The 18,788-nt window shown below is 51.3% G+C and overlaps 1 protein-coding gene across 3 annotated transcripts in view; it reads right to left on the bottom strand.

The window, feature by feature from the left end:
- Positions 1-18,788, bottom strand: part of HIPK2 (homeodomain interacting protein kinase 2) — a 129,921-nt gene that overhangs the window by 109,126 nt on the left and 2,007 nt on the right. The window lies entirely within an intron of this gene.

The raw sequence follows: 18,788 nt of genomic DNA, 5'->3' as shown, positions 1-18,788 counted from the left end.
CCTGTGTCCGGAGCCACATGGCAACTCCGTTCTCATCTGCCTGGGTCTCAAAGGGCCAGCTGCCAGTGATACTGACAAGTCCACCGTTACCTGCTGGCCCAATTATTCCTGTAGGCCCAGGGGCATCCATGGTCACACAAAAACAGAGACAGGCCATGAGATGCGAGACATGGGGAGGTCGTGCCGGCTTTGGTTTGGTGGAAAGATGTCAGATGAGCAGAGGAAGGGGAAGGGGAGGGCCGTGAGGTCCAGTGCGGGAGGAGGGCAATACTCTCACGGCAACCCCAGGCGAAGGTGACGGAATCGCTCATGGGGTGGGGTGCTGCCACAGCCACAAGAGAAGTTCCTTGCAAAGCCCAGCGATGGTATTTATCTGCCACAGATGAGTTACAATATAAAAATTCCCAGGCTCATCCCATTTTGTGTGGCCTGCCATGCTGACCAGCATTTCTCCTAACGAGCTGCTCCTAAGCACACCCCTGCCTCTGGCTGAAGCTTCGCCATTTTGTCAAGGAAACAAAATGCCTGTCTATGGCTCAGCACTTGGACTTCACTCACAAACACCATCTCCATGAAAACCTAATAAAAAAGCAATAAAAGTGAAATATAGTTTATTAATATTCATACTGTCTCCCACTGCCAGCAGCCACATGTGTTCGGTCATTAAGGAGGAGGCTGCGCGTAGCCCGGATCCCGGGGAACGGCAGTCTTGGCCATCAAAGTGACCATCGCAGTGGGCGGCTCCGAAACGGAGGGAAAGGCCTAAATATAACTGCACGACCATTAAGAGGTCCGGGGCCACCTTTTATCACCGGCTGGCTGGGTGGCCTTGGGGGATTCTCCACATCGCCTCCTGGGGCCACCTGGCCATGCGGCGGGGCTGATAATGCCAACCCAATTACCTGACATCTGTGCTACGAGGGAGAAAAACTTCTGTATCCGTGATACGGAAATGGATACATTTGAGCTTGAGGACATGAAAAAGTTTTCCAAGAGGCCAGAGGAAAGTGAAGAACCAGAATAAATTGGAGCTGTTCTAAAGAACAATTTATAGGGCAGTTTGATATAACCAGTACAAATTTCCAGGAAGAGAAAGAACACAGACTCAAGAGAAAAACTGAGGGAAGGGAGATTTACAAATAGTCACAAAATACACCCTGCAAAAGATATTTTGGACAAATTACCCAAAGTTATGGGGAAGCATGACTGGGGAATAAAATGGCTATGGAAACAGAGTTTAATGATGAAATCTTATCACCCTCAACACAACTTGGCTGTGATCATAGTGATTTCTCAGTGTCCTTCCTGGGTTCTCCTTGAGGGAAGGGCCTCCTTCTCTTCATCGTGGTGCACCCCACCCCGCTTAGAGTGGGGGCCCACTAAGTGCTTCCTGGCTGAAGGGGAGAGAGAAGGAATAACCAATCCAGATTTGGAGAAGGATGGACATATGACTGGTTCAGACTTGGGAGAAGTGGCCAGAAGGGGACAGTGTCCTGCGGAATAACAGATACCACGGCAAGGAGAGGGTCCCCGGAAAGCCAGTGATAATGTCACATTTGTTGAACTTTGGTTTTCTTAATAGCAGCGGGGGACGAAGACAATGTGTAAATACACGTGTGGTAATATGCAGGTTCCTTTCTCCTCTGAAGGTCTGGGAGAATAAAGTACCACTACCCACATGGAATCCAGGGGCGAGGAAGACACGTGAGGAAAATCCAAAGAAAACCCAGGCACTCTGTGCTTCTTCCACACGGTAGTGCAAAGAAAGCGCACGACACTGAGGGGCACGCACGTAAGGAGCGGTGAAAGGATGAGGGGGTTCAAACGCGAGACTGAAGGGAGCCCCTGGCCTCCCTGGGGTCATCACTCCACAGGTGACACGCTTTCACCACCACTTCCCCTTTGTGGGGGAGGCTGGCTACGGTTCCCATGCGCTTTCCCAGGCCGTGCACTTCAATGCAGCCTCACGGCGACGGGCCGGTATGAGCATCCCCAGTGCAGGGACCAGAAAGCTGAGACACGGGACGGTTGAGGAACCTGTGCACGAACACGGAGTCAGGAAGCGGCACAAGTGGAGCTTTGTTTCAGGGTCGCCAGCTCTGAAATCAGTTCTACTGTGTACTTTAGCAACACTAGCATATCATAAATACAGGTCTTTTTTCTCCCCAGACAGGATGGGTCCTCCTTATAAGAAAGAGAGAAAGACACACGTGCGCGCGCACACACACACACACACACCCCAAAGAGACTCTGGGAACCCCTGGCTCACTGTGCAGACGGTGCCTGGCCTTCAGGTAATACCATGCTCATCAGGGCAACATCAACCTCCACTTTTACGCACCAGGGTGCCCAGGGGCCTCGCAGACAGCTAGGATAGAGACGTTCCTTTTCTTCCCAAGTCAGTGAAAAAAAAAAAGAAAACCCCTAATTTACTCCACTGTTTCAACCTAGCACCAGAAAAGTATAAATCATCCTCAAAATTCTGCTTTTGCAAGGATTTTTAAATCCATTCCTGGAGCAACTACACAGATACAGCTCTCAAAGCTACTCATATTCTAGCTGGCATTTTTAACAATTCTGGGTCCCCTGTACAAACCCAAAAAGGCCTAAATCTCAGTTCACAGTAAAATCCCACCTCATCCCCACTTCTCAGCCTGCAAAAGTTCTTTCTTCTTTTCAATATTAATTTATGGAAGTGAAATCCACAGAACATAAAATGAGCCACGTTAAAGCACACCATTCCGTGGCACCTAGCGGCCTCACAACACTGTAACCAGCCCCTCTATCTAGTTCTGGAATGTTCCCATCACTCAGAAGGAAGACTGCTTCCCCACCAGCAGAGCCTCCCCTCCTGTGTCCCCCAGCCCCTGACATCAGCCACCAATCTGCATTCTGTCTGTATAAATTCATCTATTCTGGACATTTCATATGAAGGGAATAAAACATTTTATTGTTGTGTCTGGCTTCTGCGGCCTGTTTTGCAGGTTTGCCCTCATGTAGCATCTACTGGTATAGCCGAGCCTCAGATAACACAGGTGACAACTGCATGGCTCTACTTATGTGCGGGTTTTTTTCGATAACGTATAGTACTATAAATGCATTTTCTCTTCGTTATGATCTGCTTAAGAACATTTTCTTTTCTCTAGCTTGCCTTATTATGAGAATATAGTAAATAACACGTATAACGTACAAAATACACGTTGACTTTATGTTATTGGTGAGGTTTAAGTCAACAGTAGGCTTTTAGTAGTGAAGTTTTTGTGACGGTGAACGTTACACATGGATTTTTGACTGCGCAGGGTGGTCAGCGCCCCTAACCGCACATTGTTCAAAGGGTCAACTGCACTCTGTTCCTTTTCGCGGCTGAATGATACTCCGTTGTCCAGACAGACCACAATTTTGCTTATACATTTGTCCACTGATAGACATTTGGGCTGTTTCCACCTTCTGGCTACTGAATAATGCTGCCATGAACACCTCTGGACAAGTATTGGTTTGAGTCCCTGTTTTCAATTCCTTCAGGTATATACCCAGGAGTGGAACGGCAGGGCTCATACAGAAATTCTTTTTGCGGAAGGGCCAAGTTGTTTTCCACAGTAGCTACGCTATTTTGCATTCCTACCAGCAACGTATGAAGGTTCTCGCAAAAGCTCTTTTAAACATACCTAAATTATTAAAAAAAAAAATTTCCTGAAATGATTTTCATTAATGCTGACCTTTGCAGATCATGAAAGGCTTAGGGGATTTATATAACAGCTTTCCTTTAACAGACCTTGTGAAATCTCTAATCCTCAACTCCCCCGATCAAGTATGGAGAATATGTTAATCACCAGAACGGACACCCAAGACATTTACAATCTAGCCGGCTGCCCAAGACTAACCCCCAGGACAAATTATAAAACAAATGGAAGTCCAAATGTTCCCTCAAATGCAAGGAAGCATAAAATACAGATTTTAAATGCAATGAGAATTTACAACAGACAAGGGAGAGATGCATGGAAAACACGGCGGCCAAAGAAAGATGAATAGGGAAACAAAACAGAAGTCCTTGAAGGGCGGTTTGAATAAAGAAGAAAAACAATAACTGTGCAGAGCACTTAGCACCACGGCCCGCCTCCATCCCGGCCAACGGCCCGGCCTCACCGACGGGGGCGCCCAGCTCTATTAACGCGGGTTAGCTCAGGCAGCGAGCGCCCTGATCAGGAGACACTGAAGAGCTGGGACCCTCCGCCTCCCTCGCTGGCACCGGGCACTATCTCATTTCCCAAGGGCGGCGGGGAGCATATCTCCTGCAGAAGAGCCCCTCTCCTACCTGCTAGGAAAGGCAGTGTTGTCATGTTTCCTTAGAAATGTTCAATTTCTGTGGCAAAACAAACCCAGCAATTCTCATGCTGTGCAGGCAAAATTGAAAGTATTTAAGTGTGGTGAGTCTTGCTCGCTAGATGGGAAGAGGGATAACATGAATATGTACAGAGTCCCTCCTGCTTCCTCTCTGGTACCCGCAGGACACGACCGCACGTGCCTTCCTTCCGCAGCAGGCAGTTAGACTGAGTGCGGGGAGTTTTACCAAAGAGCAGGTGGGCAAGGGGCTCGGCACACCCTGCCGTCAGCCGGGGGGGGGGGGGGGGGGGGGGGGGCGGGGGGGGGGGGGGCGGCCCCACTGCCCTGTGCTGCCCTGTGCGCCAGGTGGTTCCTCCCTGGGCAGAAGCCCGCAGAGCCGGCACTCGGGCGTCGCAGTTATCCACATCCTTCTCATCCTCACGTTTAGGGGCACGCTCTTGGGGCCAAGGCTGACTTGCGCCCGAGTCCACCGTGGGGTGATGTGCAGACGCGTGGCCTGCCCTGGCAGACACGCATGTGCACTGTGGCCACGTGCCCACGCCGTCCGGTCTCTGGGCTGGACGTGGTGCGGACACTGCCCTGTCCGGCGTGCCAAGGGCACCCTTTCACTACCACCGGGACAGGGGCCGTGGCTTGAAAAAACCAAGCAGCGTGCAAATCCAGCAGCCGCACCAAACCAAGCCTCGCTCGGGGCTCCTGACGTGACAGGAAAAGGCACTGTGGCTCCACGGCACTCTCCAGAGGACAGGACGCCTGTCTGCGTGAGGCGGGGAGGGCAGGAGGATGGACAGGACGCTGCTCACATCACACGCATTCCTGAGCCTACCCGCAGCCGCTAGCCCTCTCCAGCCCTCGGGGGCAAGCCTGGAGGCCCTCTGCAGCGGTGCAGGGGTCATCCAGACAGAGTGGACATACAGGCTGCACTTGTGGGTTGGTTACCCACACGTGGGTGACCCCGGGCAAGGCCCGGACCACACGGCCAGATGGGGAAGCTGCTGCTGCCCCAGCTCCCTTCAGAGTTATGATAACAATCACATGAAGCCACGTTCCTGGAACACTCAGGAAAGATGAACAGCCATCATCACCATCACAACCAAAGGCCTGGGCAAATACAAACTGGTGCTTCCCCCTCACAGAGAGTGGGGCCCACTCGGCCCTTCTGCTAATTTCTCTGGTGCCTTCCAATCCTGAGGCTTTCATCCAAACGTGTGTGCCCATAAGAGACGTTCTTTCCAAAGAAGCCACGGCACCCCCTCCAGGGCCAAGGGTACCCCGCAGCGTCTCACACACAGTAGGGACTGCTCTGCTGAGTACAGCTTATAAAGTAATGCACTGAGATGAAAATACGGGCCTTTCCATACAAAGCACGACACAGAACATAAACATGAAAAGTTGGGGGGAAAAAACTGTAAATGGCACAGTTCTCAGAGAAAATCATCTTCAGTCTTACATCTTCCGTCAGAAGCCTCGTTTGGATCTGCATGGCACCCAATTGAGAGTCAGATGTGAATACATTTCTTTCAGGGGCAGCCCCAACACAGGACAGGACAGCAATTAACTGGCAACATTCTGAAAGCTCAGTTCTCGCTTAACTGTGTCCCCGTGCCTAAGTGTGTGACTTGTGGAGACTTCCCGTCACTGCTGGTATGTCCACCTGGGTTAGCTTGGGAGAGCCCTGGGAACACAGGTGGAGGGAAGAGAAGAAAAAGGAAGAACGAGGAATGTTACAATTAATAACCTACAGGGGCGTCGGGGTGGCTCAGACAGTTAAGCGTCCAACTTCAGCTCACATCATGATCTCAAAGTTCATGGGTTCGAGCCCTGCGTTGGGCTCTGTGCTGACAGGTCACAGCCTGGAGTCTGCTTCGGATTCTGTGTCTCCCTCTCTTTGCCCCCTCCTCCACTCACACTGTCTCTCTCTAACAAAAATAAACATTAAAAAAAAGAGAGAATAATCTATACACGCAAGACTCAGAAGAGCTGTGGAAAGCTTCAACACAGTGCCGCTAACTTGCAGAGACTTTCATGGTCCCCAAGGCCTTTATGGAACATCATGGGATCCAGAAGCTAAGGAAATGGCTAAGAGACTCATCCTGCATCACATGGTTGGTGGGATGCTGGGACCCAGGTCTCTGTCCCCACGGCACCTCCCTAGATTGAGCTGGTGTTAGCTAGTGATTTCAGCTCATTGTAAAATCATTTGTAACATCAGCCCTGGTTCTCCCACAGGGTTTACGAGCCAGACCCTGGCCCCAGGAAGCTCACAGTTTCCCTGGAGATCAAATGGATGAATGACTAACAAGACGATTGCACTAGATCTAAATGTTTTGAGGAGGGAGAGATCACTTCTGGTCATGGCAGATTTGGCTCTTGAGTTTCAGAAGGGAAGTGGAACAGGGCTGGGTTTGGGGGTCTGGGTGGGACGCAGGGCAGGGGAGTTACCGGAAGCAAAGGCAGCAGCACCGTCTCCTGGCAGGCACGGAGGCCACACGGGGTGAGGGGAAGGCTGGGGCCCTTGGAACAGGACTTTGAATTCCAGGTTAGGACCCAGAATATGGGAGCTGTAACCGGGAACAGAGGAAGGGCATAGAATCAAGGAAGGAGATTTGGGGAATGTCTTCTGAGGAAGAAAAGGGAATGATTAAGAGCAAGGAAGGATACCTCCTTGGAACTAATGCACAGAGAGCAGCCTGACAGCACGACGAGGAGAGGCAAACAGGGGTAGTGTGGCCATGAGCTCAAATCTGCAAACCAGCGGACCTCTCACCGCCAGGACAGTCATAGCAGAGGACCTGCGTCTTAAACTGGCTGCTCTGAGCTGCGGAGGGCACAGTGAAATTACATTTACATGCTGGTGGCTCTCTTGTTTCTTCCACAGGAGCAAGCAGAAAGCTCCTGTCGGCGCAGAGGGAAAAGAAGGAATGTGGCTCTGCGCCCAGCATGTGGCCTTGGGCCATGGCCCAGTTATTGGGGTGCATGACCCAGGCCCTGCTGCCAGAACTGGTCTCGTCATGCCTGAGATCACTGCCGGGGACAGGGGCCCCTCTTCAAGGTCTGTCACTTAGACGTAGACGGGCTAACACACCGCGTCCAAGATGGCACGCAGGCACCCTCTCTCTCTCTGCGGAGGAAAGAAGACCTGCCCTGCAAAACCAGCATGAAAACCCCCTCAGATGGGGGGCCTGCCACAGGGAAAAGCTGCTTTGGGGAAAAACTGGGCTGTTTCACACATGGGTGTGCTGGCCATGGCCACAATAACGGGAAAGCCAAGGGCAGGACCCCATAGGCATAATAAAGGCTGCATGACCAAATTCCACAGACTTACTCTTCTTTCTGGACTTTGACACTTTAGAGGGAACAATGTGTCACTTCTGTTTCCGGCAGCCACTGTCCCTAAGTTTTAGAGGACAAGTCCATGACTTGTCCCACAAAGCAGCACATAAAATAAAGAAACAGCATGATAGAAATGCTGCTGTCATAAGCAGCTGTTTATTCCCCAGAGTTGTTTCTACAGGTTGCCCTGTCCGGCCATTTCCAGAAATGTCTGTTACCCTGCTGGCCATCCTGTTGCAGGATGGACAAATCTATCTCTTTTGCCAGAACGCAACGCAACACAACACAACACAACACAACACAACACAACCAGGAAGAAAACCCAGGCAAGATAAGGTTTAAGGGTTTAATGTTACCAACATTTTCCTTAGAGGTCTTTATGGGTGAAGAGATCTAAAATTTTTATTTAAGAATTTTTTATTTAAGTTTTTGACCTAAGTGCCATGAGTTCTGGTCCATGTACAGATCTGTGGTGCCACTGCCACAATCAGGACCCGGAGCACTCCCATCTCCCTGAGTCCGCCCGGCCCTGCTGCTCACTTCCCCAAGTGACAAAATCTGATCTCAGTGCCAGGTCTATTTATATTCTGGGGGGGTTCACACTCAGTGCATTTTTATTTGCCACTATAAGTTCTCATTTACAGAAAGAAGAGAACTAGAACTCCTTCACTGGAGGGCAGTGGATGATAAAGAAGCGACACCAACAGTTTGTCTCTCGTGTGCTGGCCAAAAAATTTTATTCTGTGGTCAATGTTTACATAAATCAGGTTGTGACTGAAGAGCACACATCCCCTGTCACAAGCAGCAGGACCGGAGGGGGCTCCAAATATGGGAAATTCTATGGACCAGGCTACCTGCTGCCCATGAGCATGCACACCCAACACACCCGCACCAACACCCACTCACGCCAATACTCACACCTCCAACACACACACACACGAAACCCACATTCGGCACACACACGACACATACTCACATATCCAAGACACCCAACATCCACACCCACCAACACACACTCATACACACTAACACACTCACACCAACACCCAACACACATACACACACGCTAAACCCACTCAACACACCCACAATATACACTCACACACACAACACACACACAAAATACATACTCAAATATCCAACACACCGACACATCCAATACCCACCCCCGACACACAATCACACCAACACACACTCACATGCCATCGGACGGTTTCTGAACAGTCTCTTACGTCACTCCAGTCTTCGTTCCTTGACCTTCTGATGTCGGCAGAGATGGCGAGTGGACGCGGGAAGTCCCGGCAGGTGTCAAACCTTCACGAGGCTTCCAGGGTGCCGTTCTCCACTCTCCGAGGCCCCTGTGCCCGGCCCAAAGAGCGTAGTACTTCACAGCCTTCCTCCGGCTCACCAGTGGCAGCAGGGTGGCGACAGCCCATGCCCTCAAGTGAGGAACAGCACCCTGTCTTTCTATCCACACCAACACAGTTCCGTCACCTCTCCCTCCCGCCTCAGAGGGCGGATGTCGCTCCTCTCCTCCGATGCTGACCCCTTCACTGTTGAGCTGGACACCGTCCCTCCCTGACGCTGGAGGAGACCCACCAAACACACTCCCTGGACGCGGGCCCTCCTTCGTTTAGCACCTGTCGAAGGTAAAGCACGGTAGCGGGCCTCCACATCGATAGAAATGATGAAGAAATCATGCACGATCCCAAGAAGCTTGGGAATACTGGGGATGTTGATAGCTAATAATGACACACACAGGCCAGACTGAGTACAGGCTAGACCAGAGGCGCCTAACCGTGAAGGGAGCCCAAGGGAAAAGCATGATGGTTATGACAGGCACCTCGGGCCAGGCTAGGCGCACACAGGTGAGTCAGACACACGCAGCTTGTTCGTTTAGTCCTTATAAAAGCTTCGGCAACGGCTGTGATTTTTCCCCCGTAAGAGGAAAGAACAATGAGCCTCAGAGAGGAGTGGGAACTTGCCTAAAATCACACAGCTATACGGGAGCAGGTCTGGAATTCAAAGCCAAGTCCGCTGCCACACATGGCGATGAGGAGAAGAACGGTGGTAAAAATGCCCGCAGCTCACATTTACGCAGAGCTCACCATGCGCCGAGCTCATGTGCAGCAATGCTCGAGCAGCCGCGTTCTCTGCGGGAAATCTCTGTTCGCTCAGCTCACACGTATGAAGACAGAGTTGAGGGAGTCATGTCTAGCATGTGAGTAAGGTCCCCCAGGGAAGCAGGTAAGAGGTTAGAGGCCCAGAGGACGGCACCGTCTTCACACCTTCAAGGTTCTCTAGTCAGATCGTGCTGTGCTCGACCCCTTCTCCGTGCTAGGGGAGTCGCTTCTAATTTTCTGCAAAGGTATAATGGGACATGACAGATGTTGGCTGATTTCAGGGAACTAATCTGTTAAAAGCCGAGTCAGCTGTCTTCAGGTTTTAAATTGAAATCTCACAGGTGGAAAGGCAAGATGCGAATGACTGTTTCTGGTGAGATGTGTATGTTCCCCCAAAGGCTGCCACTGCAGACCCATACGATCGGGTTCAGAGATGCCGGACGTCACGGGCCCAGGGTTCGGGTGACCAGTGACAGAACACAAGCAACCGGGTGTGTGAGAGTGTCTGCCGTGTGGCAGTGTGAGCTGGGCTAAAACATATGGGGCCACCAATGCCATTCATTCATTCATTCACATGGCCACTTAGCCATTGACTCATTCAACAAAGGAGCCAGAGGGAACAGTGCCTGCACACGTCCTGAGTGTGCTTGGATGACACGGGAAGAGGAGCAGTTCCCTCCACCTCCCGCCACTGTGCCCTCAGGCCCCCGCCCCTGCCCAGGTATTCTCTCTCAGAGCCCAGCCCATCTCCCACCTCCTGCAGGCACCTAGTCAGCTACAAAAGGAAGGTGGGGTGGAGGCTGGATTTGTTAATGTCAGCTCTTAAGTCCTATCTCCAACTTCTAAAACACCAAAGTTTGGAGTTCGACTCTGAATTCTTAGCCTATACGGTCCTTACATTTGCCTAAAAGGGCATTTCCCTTTTAGTCGCTTTCCATCTAAACACACCTCACATGTGATTGTATTGGCGGGGAGGACCCAGAAGGAGGTCTGGGCGTGGTGCTGTAGCACACACCCCGGGGCCTTTCGGGCCATGGGTGTGGTCCCTCTGATTTCAGACGGTGACACGTCCCCTTTCTTTTCTGCTGCAGCCTCCTCTCAGTCTGCCCCAGCCCACAGGGTCCTCACACCAGCGTGGCCCACACAAGGGCACAGGACCCTCAACCTAGGAGGGTGGGTGCAGAGTCCCAGCCTCCGGCCCTTCCAGTGCCTGATCCCACAGGCCTTCAGTGACCCCCTTGGAGGGAGAATGGGGCAGCTCCCTAATTTTCCTGTCACTTCCCCATTCCCTATGTCTCCCAGAAGGACTCTAGGCACCCAAGTCCTGCCTCAGGCTCTGCTTTGGGAACACCCAACCTGAGACCTTCATTCCCACAACGCCAGCATCTGCATCTCTGCCTGGGAACGAGGGCCCATTACCCAGGGCCCAATACCCAAGACCGAGAGCCCGGATCCTCCAGCTGGCTTTAAGACTGGTCAGCAGCCAACAGGGCTGAGGGAGAGAGGCGACTCCGGGCTTGTCTTGCACATTCGGCCTCCTCGGTTTAATAAGAGATGTCTATGCCGGGGGACAAGGGCAGTGGAACCTAGCACACCCAACCACTGGCTCCCCAAGGACAGCTCATTCCGTTACAGATTTGGGGGCAGAGCCGCATAGTTGAGGGCACTCCTACTCATTTCTTGAAACCTCAGCACAAAGCACAGTGTCTGGCACATCTTCGGAATTCAAAAAATTACTTGTTCGATGCATAAATGAGGATTATAGCTCCAAACCCGCTGTGGCTCGAGGGAGAGCCCAGCAGCTACAGCGCGGTAAATGCTACATCTATTGTAAAGCATGAAGAGAGTAACTCGCATCATCTCCTCTGCCACTCATCTGCTTTCTCACCTCACCCGACCAACCCGCCTCCTCCTAACCACCCACCTGCCAGTTCACCAACACACACGTCTCCTACCTCACCAACTACTTTTGGATCTTCACTGTCACCACCACTGGGACATAAGGGGTTTGATCACAAGCAAAGGGGTTTGATCACAGGTGAAGGATCAACAGCTCGATGCCAGGCCGTCACCGGCAGCCCTGTTCTCCCATCTCAACCGGGCACACGGTATGCCCGCTGGGGGGTAGGCAAGGGGTGAGAGATTTTGGAACCCCCGCCACCCAGAGGAACAGTCCTCAGAGGATAAAATGATGATGGTGGTGGGGATGGTGATGGTGATGAAGAGCAGGTGGAAGGCAACTTCTGGACGTGATGGATCTATTTACGGCAGACTGTGGTGACGGTTTCACGGTGCATACTTATCTCCAAACCCATTACATTGCACACGTTAAATATGCACAGCTTTCTGTATGCCAGTCATACCTCATTAATGTTTTAACAGCAGAATTAGCTACAGAGCTTGTTTAAATGTATGTCACCTGGCCCCACCCCCAGAGAGCCTGTTCATTAGATTTGCTTTGCAACTCAGGAATCTCCATCTTATTTTTATTATTTTTTAATTTTTTCAAATGTCTTACTTATTTCTGAGAGAGAGAGAGGCAGAGGGAAAGAGGGAAAGAGAGAGAGAGAGAGAGAGAGAGAGAGAGAGAGAGAGAGAGAGAGAGAGAATGTGAGCAGGGGAGGGGCAGAGAGACAGGGGGACACAGGATCCAAAGCGGGCTCTGTGCTGAGAGCAGACAGCCTGATAACGGGGCTCAAACTCACCTACCGTGAGATCATGACCTGAGCCGAAGCTGGATGCTTAACCAACTGAGCCACGCAGGCGCCTCAGGAATCTCCATTTTTGAGAAGTACTTGGGTGGTTCTGGGGCAGGAGGATCCTTAGATTACACTTTGGAAACAACAGGCTTATGCCTCGAGGCCCAAAGTGGTTCGGGCCCAGCCCCAAAGCGGTCTGGCCCACTGTCCTCAGGTTTCGGGACACGTAGTTGGTATCCCTGCAGCAAGGCAGGAAGCTGGGCCAAGTTTCCGGGGCATTAACGCTGTTCAATCTCTAGGGCTGCTCGGCTTTGCCCGTGTGGTCCGTGAAGGTGCAGGTTATTTCACGGTCTTTGAAGGTGTGCATGTGTGTCTTTGCACGTACGTGCCTGTCCGCTGCATGTGTCCGTGTGTGTCCTTCCCTGAGGTGGTGTGGGGGACACCTGTGCCCGTTGGCATCTCTGCTGCAGCCACGTGTCAGCTTCTGCCACCAAGGCGCCACAAGGACACCTTTGTCTGCAAACGCCACGCACGGGTTTACGCTGTGGCACGCAGCTGGTGTGCACGAACACTTGCATACGTGGGTGCGCGTAGAAGGGAAGGGCACTTGGGCCGATGTAGTCGAGCACACACGAAGCTTCCCACTTGAGCTTTCCAGTAAGAAAATTTTAATTTCAAATTATTTCACCGTACGGTTCAAGGTCCCAGAGATGAGTAAAGGGAAATTGAAGATAACCTACCAGCTGGACAACTTACTGGTTACTTCTCAGACAAGCTGCAGCCCTAAAAGCTTTCACGTATTTATGGCCGTCTCCCTGGGTGGATGGGATTGTCAATGGGTTGAGTATTTCACTTAATACCCTCAAACTGGAGCCTTGTCCTGTTGTTATCTGCTAGTAACAAAAGACTCATTTAAAAAGCCAATGCCTGCAATGTGATTGGTTTCTACACTCTTCAATCAAACCTAACTTCTAGTCAGGCATCTTTTATACTTTATTATCTGTACAAGTTACGTAATTTTTGAAACTACTTACGTTTATGGCTTTATAATGCTACGCCCCTCTTCTGAAGTGACTCAGAGTATGGCGTTTTAGAATGTGCCGTGTCCCCTCCTGATAGAGAGGCGATCATGGAAGGCTCCCAGTTTGGGGTAAGAAGGCCAAACTCAATCCACAGGAGAGAAAACAGTCCCAGGGCCACAGACAAAACCACCGACGCTGACCCACCATACGGCCAAACACAGGCCCTGGTCATAATGGGGTCCAGATGCAAGAGTGTGGATGGCTCCGTTGACGTTCTATCAGTGACTCAGTAGAACACAGTGAGCTGGGGACACACACGGCCAGGAGAGGGGTGGAAGCCTCCTGACCCTTCCAGAGCCTATCACTCAATAGCAGGGGTGGGATTTGAAACCAGGTTCCAAAGAGACGAGAGCTTCGGAATTGTGCCTTAGAGAAAGCAAAGTCAATAAACAAAAGAAAGCAAAACAAACGGATAGAAAACTATCCCCTCTAGGCCAATTATGCAGTCACAGTACCTGGAAAGTTAAATGCACTAAAAGTGTTCACATTTATACTGGGGGGGGGGGGATGGGGGGAGGCATCATAATCCAGGGCTTATTCCTAAACAACTAGTACTGTCTCCTAACCTCTGCGTTTCCCCCACTCTGTTTTTCTTTGCCATTCCCGTTGAATAACTTCATTAACATCCTTAACTTCGTTCAATTACTCTGTTGTTAAATCCCAGCCCCACATGCCTGTGTTAATGTCCACGATCAGCCTGATTCCCCAAACCCTTACTTTCCGACTCAAGCCTTCAGCTCCTTCCAGATGTGACCATCTTCCCTCATTTATGCCAATCCTGGTGCCTCTCAGGCTCCCCTACCCCGTCTCTCATTTCCTGTAAGACCCACCTCAACATTCCTCTGATACAGCTCTTGCTCTATAAATCTTCCCTGTTAGCCCATCTTGCAAATTCTTTCACTGACTTTGAATTTCTTTAACTGGTTTGCTCATGATTTGCTCCCTCCAGGCTCAATGAGTATCTGCAGAGTGATCAAACCCTGGCAATAGCAAAACATCGGAATTACACTCCGGGTGATTCGTTTGTGTCCTGTGATCACCTCAGAGACACCATAAACTTCTCCAGATGAGTGATCTCTCCTTACCTCATTCCCTTTAGTAGGTCTACCACAGGATGCACAGTAGGTACCTAGTGAATGGCAGATGAATGGAACTGAATTAAAATAGACCTTCACCCCACCTAAAACAACCATGTAACCAATCTGAAGACAGACTCTGCAACCAAAAGAATCAGACAAAAAAAAAAAGGTTAGATTATTCTAAAGAAGGAGATTATCTGGCCATTTTTTATGTCCTGGATTTTTATGCCCATTGTTTTTTTGAGGTTTTAGTAACGGTCTTAAGTGTTCCAAATTAAGTCTAGACGGAGTGTTCTGAATTGCCAGAAACAAAAAGAAATCCACACATCTTAATCACTGACTATCCTTTGCCTGAATGGCATGTCTTTCCCTTTGTTTTTCCTGAGAGTAGAGCTTAATATCTGGTCCTGTTTTTAGTTTGCTGATCACGCCTATAGTGGAAATACCCCCATGTCGATTTACCATTGGCTTTCCCTCCACCAGAAAACAACAACAACAAAAAAGCAAACAAGCCCCACAAAAACTGGTATGGATGTAGATCAAATAAGGAAATGGCAGAGACTTCCAAGGTGAGGTAACAAAAGTAAGTTACCTACGACTCCATTTCTTAGGGTGTGAGCATGTGAAAAGCGAGACCATTAAGGAAATCTTTCTCCCTAGCAGTATTTCTTGGAGTGGACCTGAGGCCACCTGCACAAGCTCACCCCCAACTGTGTACAGTGAAGTATGTGTGCGTGGGGGGGGGGGGTGAGGTGGGGGGGGTGGAGACTCTCTCTGGAGGCGCTCCTCTGGAATTCTGATTTGGTGGGTATGGGGCAGGACCTTGGTAGAAATGTGTTCTTAACAAGCTCTCCTGGTGATTCTTATGCACAATACAGTTTGAGAAGCAACGGGATTTGGCAGTTAACTATGTAACAGACCTTCAAGTTGGAAGGTCAAGTAGGAAGGGGATACTCATGCATCAGATATAAAAAACTAAAAAAAGGAGCCTCTGTTTCCTGAAAAACTCACAGTTGAGCTTGCCACTGCAGTAATATGCCCCCAACCTCGGCCACCCAAATGCCAGAGCTCCCTCCCCATAACACCACCTACTTTTCCAGGTACCTTGGGCCGAGGACAGGAACGTCTATGTCATGCTGTTTCCACATCACACGTCGGGCAAGGGAATAAGATGATATTTAATACTGTCCCATTTAAAATAAGGAGGGACAGGCTTAAGCGCCCGACTTCGGCTCAGGTCAGATCTCACGGTTCGTGAGTTCGAGCCCTGTGTCAGGCTCTGTGCTGAGAGCTCAGAGCCTAAGCCTGCTTCGAAAACTGTGTGTCCCTCTCTCTGTTCCCCTCCCCCATTCACACTCTCTCTCTCTCTCAAAAATAAACATTAAAAAAATTAAAGTAAAATAAGGAAGGGCATGCAAGTGTCCTCCTCTTTGAAAGGGAGGGGGGGGCGCCTGGGTGGCTCAGTCGATTAAGTGTCTGACTTCGGCTCAGGTCATGATCTCACTGTTTGCGGGTTTGAGCCCCACGCTGGACTCCGTACTAACAGCTAAGAGTCTGGAGCCTGCTTCGGATTCTGTGTCTCCCCCTCTCTCTGCCCCTCCCATGCTCATGCTCTGTCTCTCTCTCGTCTCTCAGTAATAAATAAACGTTAAAAAAAAAAAAAAAAGAAAAAAAGAAAGGGAGAGATCCCCAGGGGATAATGTACCCAGCATAGATACAGGGGGATGCTGAGGGAACCAAGGGATCCACAGAAGGACAGATGCAGTGTGCTGACTTCCTTATCCCAGGCAGCTCAAACAGACACATTCTCTCAAGCTGTGGCTGTAAATGTCTTCCTTCTCAGATTAACAATGGACAACTGCAGATTTTCTTTCCATCCCCAGTCCCCATAAGAGGCAATGCAATTGGGAAAATCAACTAGATAAATGTGGCCTGGAGTTGGCTGTCCCTCAGAGCTAGGACTAACACAGAGCTGAAGACTGTCCTCAAACACCTGGATTGCTCTCGATGGTTGCCAACTACTCTGGGATTCAGATGAGGCCTGGGGAAGGAACAGAACATAGGGCTCAAACTGGGCTGGCTTTCATGTTGACTGTGCCCTTGAATCCAGAGCTGGGCGCAGAAAGGCACTATAAGGACCCGAAGCAAGCTTTTTGGCCAAAGTGACCCTGAGGAGGAAGAGGTCAGCCTGCTCAGAATTTTGGTTAACAGTCATCTAAGGGCCAAAGAAAAGGAGTCACATCACACCCAGGTGGAGGACCTTCCAAGAGTAACGGGGGTGCAGGGGCCAGAGGTGGAAGTTGGGGAGGGGGGAGCTAAAGAGAGCCTTGGGACTGTCTGCAAAGAAGCCTTCCACGCCCACCAGATGCCCTGAGCTGGGTCCCAGGCCCCAGGTGCAGACACAAAAGCAAAGTAAACTGCAGAGACCATCTGGTGGGAAAGGGACAGGCACAAGATGCTAAGATGTGAGGACATAAAGAATCCCAAAGTCAAAGTTACTGGATCCATCAAGTTGTACTCTGACAACTTGTATGCATTGCCTTTTTTTTTAAAAAAAAAAAAAAAAAAAAAAAAAGAAAAACAACAACAACAACAACAACAACAACAACAACAACAATCAGTCCCACAACCCTGGGATCATGACCTGAGCCGAAATCAAGAGTTGGATGCTCAACCGACTGTGCCACCCAGGCACTTCTGCATTGCCTTTTGAACAGTTTTTAAAGGTCCTTTTATAAGTCGCCATGTTCACTTTCTAGTAAAGGCAAATAACACTGGTACCTGTTCGCTGAATGGCAATTTAGGGTAACTGAGTAATAAAAGCCCGAACACCAGCTATTCCTCAACCAGACCTGCGAAGGTGACAGGGCGATCACGCGGCCCAGAGCTACCCCTGGAAGAAGGGCACTTTCTAAAGAGAACATGCGTCAGCTGTCTCACCGCCGCACGTCCTTGTCCTTCAACCCTTCCCTGGGGGTTCACGCAGGGCCCTATCCCGCAGCCTCCAAGCTCAGGCCCTGCCTCCCCCTTGGCCACGGCGCGGCTCATGGTTTCCCTCTCCACGTGGCTCCAGAACAGACGGACAGACACCAGACTGCAAGCACGTGAGCAGTAGAACCGTCCCTCCCGGAACTGGCAGGGAGGCAGGGAGGCCAGGAGCGGAGGTCAGCAGAGGCTCCTCTTGGGCCGGGGAGATGGTGTGTCGGTGCATCTGGACGGAGTGGGAAAGGAACGCTTGGGGAAGGACTGGGGTAGAGCCTGAAGAGCGGCTGTGGCCCAGCCTCCTAAAGGGGAGGGCGGGCCAGGGCCCCCCCGAGACACAGCAGGGGTGGGGCCCAGAGGCCGGTGAGGCCCCACTGGATGACGAAGGGGCGGGGACACGACCTGTAGGCTCAGACCTCCCAGGGAAGGAGGTGTGAGGTTATCTGCGGAGGCCTGCAGGCTGAGGGCGGTAAACGGGGCAGGGAGAGGGCAGCCTCGGGGATGGGTGACCAGTCCGAGGGGCCCACGCGCCTCTGGCACATTTCGCAGCCTTTCTCTGTGGCCGCGAGCATCAGGGCAGAAGGGCTCAGGCACACACGAGTCTTGGGACTTCGGTTTTATGGCCTACACGGCAACCTCTTAAATGTGGGTCGGCCCACGGCTTCTCACGGCAGCTCAGCTTCACTCCTCGCCGACTTCCACCCTCGCGGGCCTGCTCACCGTCACCTCAAACACCGCCCATCACGGTCTCCCCAGAACGGACTCTCCTGCTTCCCGTTCCTTCCCGCTCCTCACACGCCGACCACGAGCTGGACAGTGAGCGAGGCACTCGGGCGTGGTGACAGTGAGCGTCACCAGGGCGCATCGTCCCAGCAAGCCCGAGGCCGGTGACCGGACTTCCCCAGCTGGTGGGCGAGGAAGTGAAGGCACGGAGAAACAAGGCAACGAGCCCACGCCACACAGCTCAGCGAGAGGGGCTATCCGGTTCAACCCCGGCTCTCTCATCCGGGGACCCACCAGAGCTGCTGTTTCCAACCTTAGCTGCTGTGCTGGGATCCCCGGAAAAGCTGTTAAAATAACATCCGTGCACGACCCCACACCCAGAGAGGCTGATTCAGCTCGTGGGGATTAGGACCCCACCCGGCTTAT

This window comes from Herpailurus yagouaroundi, unplaced genomic scaffold (assembly GCF_014898765.1).
Source record: "Herpailurus yagouaroundi ecotype Mexico unplaced genomic scaffold, PumYag 100, whole genome shotgun sequence".
In the NCBI taxonomy this organism is placed as follows: domain Eukaryota; kingdom Metazoa; phylum Chordata; class Mammalia; order Carnivora; family Felidae; genus Herpailurus; species Herpailurus yagouaroundi.
Note: the sequence above shows the minus strand (reverse complement) of the source record. Positions and strands in the feature narration are given on the sequence as shown.